General features: G+C 37.6%; 1 non-coding gene across 1 annotated transcript; it reads left to right on the forward strand.

Moving 5' to 3' along the window:
• The first annotated feature begins 6,592 nt into the window (after window positions 1–6,592).
• On the forward strand, window positions 6,593–6,666 carry LOC113190014 (small nucleolar RNA SNORD28). The gene has a single exon (XR_003301723.1). It is a non-coding gene; the product is annotated as a small nucleolar RNA SNORD28 (small nucleolar RNA).
• The last annotated feature ends 2,957 nt before the right edge of the window (window positions 6,667–9,623 follow it).

Genomic DNA, 9,623 nt, shown 5'->3' on the forward strand with positions numbered 1-9,623 from the left:
TCTCTAGACACTGTTTCTGAGCAGTATCTTGATCTTTCAAAGAAGACAATGTTTACCTTTGACTAACCCAGAATGAAATAGGAAAAAGAGCAAAAGAAACTCTAAAAACTCAATGCCTTCAAGTCAAAGGACTTTACTGTTTACGGATGGAACAGGAGTGACTAACACCCCATTTATTGTATTGATTGGTATTGACGGTTTATTTTGTCAATGCCCTATCTCTTTTCAGAAAGGATGTTAGAAAGCTGAGTCTATGAAAGATCTCCTGTAATTCCGTTAAGTAGTTTTATCGACAGATAAGAAAGGCAGGCCCTTCCTAAGAAGCCGGCCCCTAAGTCATTATTTGAAATGAGTTCAAATTAGTTCTGTTATTCTCACCCTACAAACAGCCCGGGTACAGCCCCAGCTTATGACATCCACCTCCCTATTGGACAAGAAAATAGTTTGAATAAGAAGAACAAAAGGTTCATTACAAATTGTTTTGCCCATATTTGAATGGTTCAGAAATTATAAAGCAAGAATAAAATGGAAGTTTTTCTGGAATCAGATTTTAACATCTCAGTGCATAGAACAGGGTTGGTGAGAAGATCAAATTCCACTTTTCTTCTTCAAGCACTCCCAGATCCTTATTGCTTTGTTTCCAATGGAAACAATTCCACTGTGCTATTTAGCCTGGGTTAGTCCCTGGTTCTCAAAAGTCTGAGCATGCATGTGGGACTCTTGCCCTCTAGGCAAGCACACCATCAGCTGCCCTCTGATTGGGATTTGTTGGTTCAAGTCTCAGTTGAGGGCTGGCCGGTACTTGAATGCAGCAGTCCTTCATTATCTTTGGTGCCAGCAAGATTCTTTCTTGTTCCTAAGGAGTCATTTGGCATGAAGTAGAGTTGCATGCCACACTACTCTTCAGAAGTGCAAAGTTCTGAGCTCAGATGCCATGTGTAAATTTTTGGTTTAGGGAGGAACAGTTTTATTGAACTAACTCACATAGATATAACTTCCATAGCCTATACTTCACCCAATTAAGGTGTATAATTCACTGTTTACACAGAGGTTGCAACCAGTATAATAATCAATTTTAGAATAATTTTATTACTCCAAAAAGAAATTCTATACTTTTATCCTCTTTAGTTATCACTTTTATTTATTTATTTATTTATGGTACTGGGGATTGAACCCAGGGATGCTTAACCACTAAGCCACACCCTCAGCCCTTTCTTTCTTTCTTTCTTTCTTTCTTTATTTATTTTGAGGCAGGGTCTTGCTAAGTTGCTTAAGGTGTTGCTAAGTTGCTGAAGCTGGCTTTGAAACTGGGATCCTCCTGCCTCAGCCTCCCAAGCCACTGGGATTACAGGCCTGCGCCACCATGCCTGGCTAGTTATCACTTTTTGATTTTCCTATTTCAACCCTTAGTCTCAGTTCTGTGTGGTCACTGATCTTGCTTCTGTCTCTGTAGCTTTGCCTGTTTTGGACGTTTCATCTAAGTGGAATTTCCGAGTGTGTGGACTTGGCTGAGTCGGTGAGTGGTAGTATGCTTGGGTGACTACAGGCAAGGGACAGATTTGTTTGTTTCTTTTTCTTTTTATTGGTTGTTCAAAACAGATTTGTTTCTATTCCTTGCCTCCCTGCCTACCACCTGTACAACCTTGGAAAGAACCCAAACTAGTCTGCAGTTTCTTTGCCTGCTCAACGAGGATGTTTTTTCCACATTCTTTCATTAAAATCTTTTTAATTTTGCAATCATCTCAAACTCACAGATAAGTCAAAACAATAGTACAAAGAACTCTGTGCATTCCCTCCGTGTTCCAGTTGATGAATTCTACAGTCTTTATCATGCTCTCTTGTCTCTTCATGTGTGTATTTTTTAAAACATTTAAAAGTAAATTGCAGATGCTTCTTTACCCCAAATATGTTAGTGTATATTTCCTAAAAAGCATCTTTTGTACATCATTATGGAAAAAATTATTAAAAGGTAGATATGATCTTTGATACAACAATATTATCTCTTCTGCAATCCTTATTCAGCTATTGCCAATTGTTCCATTAATGTCAAGGATCACCTATTGTCTTTAGTCTTGTTTAATCAATGACAATTACCCAGGTATTCTTTTGCTTTTATGATCTCGACAGTTTGAAGAGAATAGTCCATTTATTTCACTTATTTGGTAGAATGTCCCTCAATTTGTGTTTCTTGTGTTTCCCTGTAACTAGATTAGGGTTTCTTTTTTCTTTTTTTTTTTTTTTGAGATCTTCTTAGTCCTCCTGTACATGTCAATTTTTCTCACTACTTTTATCACTTTATCAAGGAGGTATTGTCACATTTTTCCACCATAAAATTACCATTTTCTAGCTGACTGTGGTGGCAAACACCTGTAATACCAGTAACTCTGGAGGCTGAGATAGGAGGTTTGCAAGTTTCAGCCTCAGCAACTTGGTGAGACCCTAAGAAATTTAGTAAGACCCTGTCTCCAAAAAAAAAAAAAAAAAAAAGCAATTAAAAAAGGGCTGGGGATGTGACTCAGTGGTTAAATGCCCCTTGAGTTCAATCTTCAGTACAAAAAAAAAATTGTCTTTTAAGAGGTTACCAAAACAACAACAACAACAAAAAACAAAACTACCCCCCCAATTAAGTCTTATAAGAGGATACTTTTAGAACTCTTATATAAACACCCTATTTCTCTTTAAGCTTTAACCTGCTAGTTTTAGTATCCATTGACAATTTTTCACAATTATTACCATGATGATTGACACATGATGATTTTCTAATTTCTATTGCTCCTTCAGGATGATTATTTGCTTCCTAGTATAAGACAGAGCTTTTCCATTATAATCATTATCATATCACTTTTAATTTTTGATTGTTGTAGACTTGGCCAATGGGGTCTTTTTCAGTCTGGCTCCTGTGTCCTTTTGACAAACACTTGCCATTCTTAAGCATTTCTGTACTTCATACTACAAAAGTATATTTAGCTCCATTTTGTATGTGTGCTGCTTCAACTCTGAAATCAGCCATTTCTCCAAAAGCTCTGATTCCTTCTAGATGAGGACGAGTTGAGATACCAATATGTGAGCACTAGGAGTGTTCATTTTCCTGAGACGCCATTACTTCTAGGTCCTCTCAGTGCATGGAGCTGGGTAATACATGTGTGTATACACATGGGTTTTAGTCAGCTATTTTCACTGCTCTGACTAAAGTACCCAACCAGAACAATTCTGGGGGCTCATGGTTTCAGAGGTCCTAGTCCAAGAAGGCTGGCTCCATTCATCCGGGCTTAAGGTGAGGCAGAACATCATGGCAGAAGAGTGTGACAGAAGGAAGCAGCTCACATGTTGATCAGAAAGCAGAGAAAGAATCCACTCACCAGATAGAAATATATACCCCAAAGCCATGTCCCCAATGCCCCACTTTCTCCAGCCACACCCCACCTGCCTTTAGTTACCACTCAATTAATCCCATCAGGTGATTAATTCACTGATTGGGTTAAGGCTCTCATAATTCAATTATTTCTTCTCTACACCTACTTGCATTGTCTCACATGTGAGCTTTGGGGGCATACCTCACTTCCAAACTATAACCACATGTAGGACTCTGTATCATTTTCTATATTTTATATCTCTTTATATGAGAAAATAATACTTCCAGTTGCAATCCAATGCCACAGGTTCATTCAAATCTTCTCCCTTTCCATGTTATGCCTCCATTCATGGACAGTGAGAAACCTGATTCATTATTTGCATGTTTACATATTTTCTGAAGTTTTCTTTATTCTTTTCCATAAGATTAGTTTTTTGAGGACTGCTATCTAAAATCACTTGTCCCCCAAACAAAAACTAAATAAAGAAGCTATGAGACTAAAAAATACAATTAATAATTCGCACCTAACAGACATAAAAACAAACATTTTATCTATATGCTTAATATGCTTTTTTCTTGGCACCATATGAATCCTTCTCTAAAACGAACCATATCTGAGGCCACACAGCAACTCTTAGCAAATGCAAAAAAGTAGAGATGATATCTTACATTCTGTCAGATCATAATGGAATGAAATTAGATCAACAATAAAATAGAAGCTAGAAGCTACTCTAACACCTGGAGACTAAATAATACACTATTGAATGACCCTGATAGCTAAAGAATTCAGGGATGAAATAAAAAAATACTTAGAGGTAAATGTGAATATCGACACAGTTTATCAAAATCTCTAGGAAACTATGAAGACGGCTCTAAGAGGAAAGTTCACTGCATTGAGCTCATTCATTAAAAGAATAGAAAGTTAACAAATAAATTAAATTTATAGGTCAAAGTCCTAGAAAAAGAAGAACAAATCAACACCCAAAGAAGTAAAAGAAGGAAATAATTAAAATCAGAGCTGAAATCAATGAAATTGAAATTGAAACAAAAATTCAAAAAATCAATGAAACAAAAAGTTGATTCTTTGAAAATATGAAATTAATAAAACCTTACTAAATTTAGTGATGAAAACAGAAATATCCCCACAGACACTATTGAAATACAGATGATCAGAAATGATTTTGAAAATCCATGCTCCAATAAAATAGAAAATCATGAAGCCATCGACAAGTTTCTAGAGACATATGACTTTCCCAAATTGAATCAGAAGCACATAGAAAATTTAAACAGATCAATTTCAAGCAATGAAATTGAAGATGTCATCAAAAGCCTACCAACAACAACAACAAAAAACCCAGAAGCAGATGAATTCTCAGCTGAGTTCTACCAGACCCTTAAAGGATAACTAACACCAATCCTCCTCAAATTATTCCATGAAATAGTAAAGGAGGGAACCCTTCCAAATTCATTCTATGAGGATGGCAACACCCTGATATCAAAACCAGGCAAAGATGCTTCAAGGAAAGAAAACTTCAGACAAATATTCCTGATGAACATATATGCAAAAATTCTTAATAAAATACTAGCAAATTGCATACAAAACATATTAGGATGATAGCACACCACAATCAAGTGGGGTTCATCCCAGAGATGCAAGGATGGTTCAATATATGAAAATCAATAAATGTAATTCATCACATCAATCGACTTAAAGACAAGAATCACATGATTATCTTAATAGATGCATAAAAAGCATTTGACCATATTCAGCATCCATTCATGCTCAAAACACTAGAAAAATTATGGATAGTAGGAACATACCTCAACATTGTAAAAGCTACATTTACACTAAACCCAAGCCAACATCATTCTAAATGGAGAAAAATTGAAAACATTCCCTCTAAGAACTGGATCACGTGTCCTCTTATTTCCCCTTGGTGGTCACTGCTCTGGTCTTCCAGATGTCTTTCAGAATTTATGCCCTTAGGGTAGTCTTCCTCTTTCTGGAGGTGGGTTTGGATTAATCTGAGGCTCTCCTAGGACCTCTTTTCTCTCTTCCACGGTCTTTCTTTTTTTTTTTTAATATCTTTTTTTTTTAAAGAGAGAGAATTTTAATATTTATTTTTTAGTTTTCGGCAGACACAACATCTTTGTTGGTATGTGGTGCTGAGGATCGAACCCGGGCGGCACGCATGCCAGGCGAGCACGCTACCACTTGAGCCACATCCCCAGCCCCACGGTCTTTCTAATAGAGAACTCTTGCTCTCTACTAAGGCTTGCTGTGGGAGTTGGCAAGATAAATCCCTGGTATTTGATGTTTCTTTTTGTACTTGTAGGTAAATTAAGGTTTGGGCATTTTCTATTTTCTATTTCTGCGGAAGCTGTGGGTTTCTAATGGTTTTTGTTATTCCTTATTGTGGTTTGAGGAAATGTAGGAAGATTTGGATTTAGGAGCTAACTGTATCCTCAGCTTCCTGGAAGTTCATCCAAATAAGAATTTTTATTCTGTTATAAGTAAATGACATAACCTTTACAGAGGGCTAAATTTTTTTGTGTGGGTGTGGGTGTGATTGAAAGGGGGGGGGAATTAAGTAAGATTAATTATATAATATCAAAAGCATAGTACCTGGCTTGTAGTTAATAATAATAGAAATTTAATGAGATTTTCCTAAAAACAATTTCTATTCTCATTTTAATTTTGACTTTTATTAAAGTAATATACATATACAGTTTTTAAATAATTTCAAAGCTTCTATGGAGAGACAACCATCCCCAGCTATATCCTTTTTTTGTCTCACATCCATCACTCAGAGGAAAAACTCTATTTCTAGCTATTTCTTCTGGTACTTAGCTTTTAATTCCTGGATAATATTCTTATATTTCTTAATTTATTAATTTAGATATTGGCAACATTTTGTTAAATCAATCTCACCTCAACATTACTTTTGAGCTGGATGATTCACTTGGAGATTTCGCAAGACTTGACAGAATAGTTGTATTCATGTGTATTAGTCTGTTTTATGCTGCTATAACAAAATACTACAGAACTGGGTAGTTTACAATGAATAGAAATCTATTGGTTTACAGCTATGGAGTCTGGGAAGTCCAATGGAGTGGCCAGCATCTGGTGAGGGCCTTTGTGCTGTGTCATTCCATGGCACAAGGAAGAAGGAGGGCCTGAACCATGAGCAAGTGGGAGCATAGGTTGAACTTTTATTTTTTTAAAAGAAACCCACTCTGGTCAGCTGACTGGAATGAATAAGCTGATGCTCTGTGAGGCACAGAAGTTAATAGCAGCTAGAGTTCTGATGGCAGTTGTTGATAATGAAAAGTAAAAATAAAAGTAAAAAAAAAAATCCACTGCCATGATAATAGTGTTAATTCATTCTTGAGGGAAGAACTCTAATAAGCCCTTAAAGATTCCAGTTCTCAATACTGTTGCATGGGGGTTAAGTTTCCAAAACCTAAACTTAGGGGAGGGGTACATTCAAACCATAGCATCATGGCTAAGATTATCTATCTATCTATCTATCTATCTATCTATCTATCTAACTTTTCAGCAAAAGAAAGAGCAAAATCAGCAACAATAAAGGACACATGGGATGAAGTCCAGAGACCAGGTATGCGCTACCTGAGTCCTGTCCTCTCCAGAAGAAGTCACATAGGATGCACTTAATTCCTTCACCTGGTATTGACAACTGCAATATGTTGTCAACCAGGAAACTCCTTGGAGACCAAGTGTCCAGTGTTTTTATTATTTATTGAGGGCTTGTCACCTAGGCATCCTCTGCTTAACATGAGCAAAATTCTAGGCTTGAGAAAGAAATGCAGATATTTAGAATAAACCATATTGTTTGCACAAACGATTTAGATACAGTAAATTGCTCATCACTTATCCTGAAATCCAAGATGCTAGCCAAGGGCCAAAGGGCCAAGCTTGAGAACAAGATATCTAAAGCACAGCAGTCATATCTATTATACTTTTGTTTTTGCACAATGGCTTTTGTAAAGATTTTTTTTACACTAGAATCAAGTAGTATGCTTATGATTACATCCAACAAATATGATTATATGTCCTTTCTTGTGCAAATTTTTTGTTTCCCCAAGTCAATAATTGCTTCTATTTGTTTATTTTTATTTTTTGCTCACTTAATTTTCTAGGTCACTATTACTAATTCTTCCTCCCCAAAGCTGACAGAATTGTAAAAAGATAGTTAAGCAGTAAGATTTGAACGGTAACTTGGGGGCATATTATAAAAATTCTTGTCTGCCATTTTCTGTGGATTGTTTATGCTCCTCCAGATTCATAAGTTGAAATTCTAGCCATTAAGGCATTGTGATCAGGAAATAGGGCATTTGGGAGACAGCTGGGTCATCTTGAATAGGATTAATGCTGTTGTAAGAGGAAACAAGAGAGCTAGCTGCTTCTCTGCTGTCTGCCCTGTGAGGACACATGGAAGAGGCAGCCATCTGCAGTTAGGAAGCAGCCCTCGCAGACAACAGATCTGCCAGCACTTTGAACTTGAACTTCCCAGCTTCTAGAACTGGGATAAATACATGTTTGTTGTTTAAGTCACCCAGCCTGTGGTGTTTTGTTACAGTAGCCAGAGCTGACTAGTATATCAAGCAAAATAATTTTGAGTTTTTTTTTTCTGTAGGCTCTGACAAAGTTTAATGAGAAAGAGATTTGATTAAATTTGCTTGTTAGAAAGTCTGCTTTGCAGGAGGAGGGCTAAGTGTGGGTAAAGACAGAAAGTAGAGAGAGGAGGTATATCGAGACCATAGTCAAAGGCAGATGTGAAGAGTATCTGAGCTACAACAGAAAATATGAGAAAGGAGGTTTCTCACTCGACTTGGGGGATATGGTTGAGGGGTGAGGAATTATAGGTAGAAGATAATGGAATGTGAAGAAATGTGAAAACTCACCCTAACGTTGGATAAATTCTGTAATTATTTAGCTGGATATTTTAGTTTCTTAGGAATACATAACAAATTTTTATAAACCCGGTATCACAAAACAACAGAAATTTGTGCTTTTCCAATTCTAGGGGCTTGGTGTCCAAAATTTAGGTGTTGGCAGTGTTGGTTTCTCTTTCCGATTCGGAGGTGAGTCCATTCTGTGCTGAGAACTCCCCCAGCTCCTGGGGGCTGCTGGCAATCCTGGCCATTTCTTGGCTTGTAGGTGCGTCACCCCAATCGCTGCCTCTGTCCTTACATAACCTTCTCCCTGTGTCTGTTGTTCTCTTCTTAAAAGGACACCGCTGATATTGAACTGAGCGCCTGTCCCTCTCTAGTATGACCTCATCTTTATTATTTTGTTACAGCAGCAGAGACCCTCTTTTTAAATAAGGTCACATTCTGAGGTTCTGGGTGGATATGAATTCTGGAGGGACACAATTTGATCCCATATGCCAGAACACGCACTCGCATCTCTGCGTTGCGTCTGTTGTCTCCCTTCCCTCATCCCTAACACCTCCTTGACCATGCCAGGAGTGGTCTTGCCAGTGCTGGAAACTTGGTTGATAATGTTTTCTTAAACTGAAGGTTTGTAACCCACTTCTGGATGTACTAGATTGAATGTCATTTCACACGAGAACGTTACAAACATCTGGATCTCCTAGTCCTTGCCTCTAACAAGCCCATATCTTTATTTCCAATGGGGAAGGGGAGGGAAAAGAAATCAGTGCCTGGTGTCTCTGAATAATATTTTTTTTTTTAAAGAGAGAGTGAGAGAGGAGAGAGAGAGAGAGAGAGAGAGAGAGAGAGAGAGAGAGGTTTTTTTTAATATTTATTTTTTAGTTCTCGGCGGACACAACATCTTTGTTGGTATGTGGTGCTGAGGATCGAACCCGGGCCGCTTGCATGCCAGGCGGGCGCGCTACCGCTTGAGCCACATCCCCAGCCCTCTGAATAATATTTTTGACCCCAGGCTTCCATTGTCCAAGTGGGACTTGGATAAACAACATGGCCTAGGTGAATCAGTGGCTGGGATGGGGCTCCACCGTAGATCTTCTGATTAAAGTGATTTTACATCCCTGTCTGTCTGGCACAGTTTAAGCCAGTTATTCCGTCATAGTTACCATAGCTCCCCCTTCATTCTCCAAAAATTTCTATTATGTATGATAGATTATATATCCATACTACCCTCATCTCCCCTTTTCTATGGAATGTGTCCCCTCCATGGATGCATGAAACTGCAGATGGATACTTCTAAACCCTTTATTTACCAAGATTTTTCCTTTACCTATATACCTATTGATAAACTTTAATT

This window comes from Urocitellus parryii, chromosome 5 (assembly GCF_045843805.1).
Source record: "Urocitellus parryii isolate mUroPar1 chromosome 5, mUroPar1.hap1, whole genome shotgun sequence".
Lineage (NCBI taxonomy): Eukaryota > Metazoa > Chordata > Mammalia > Rodentia > Sciuridae > Urocitellus > Urocitellus parryii.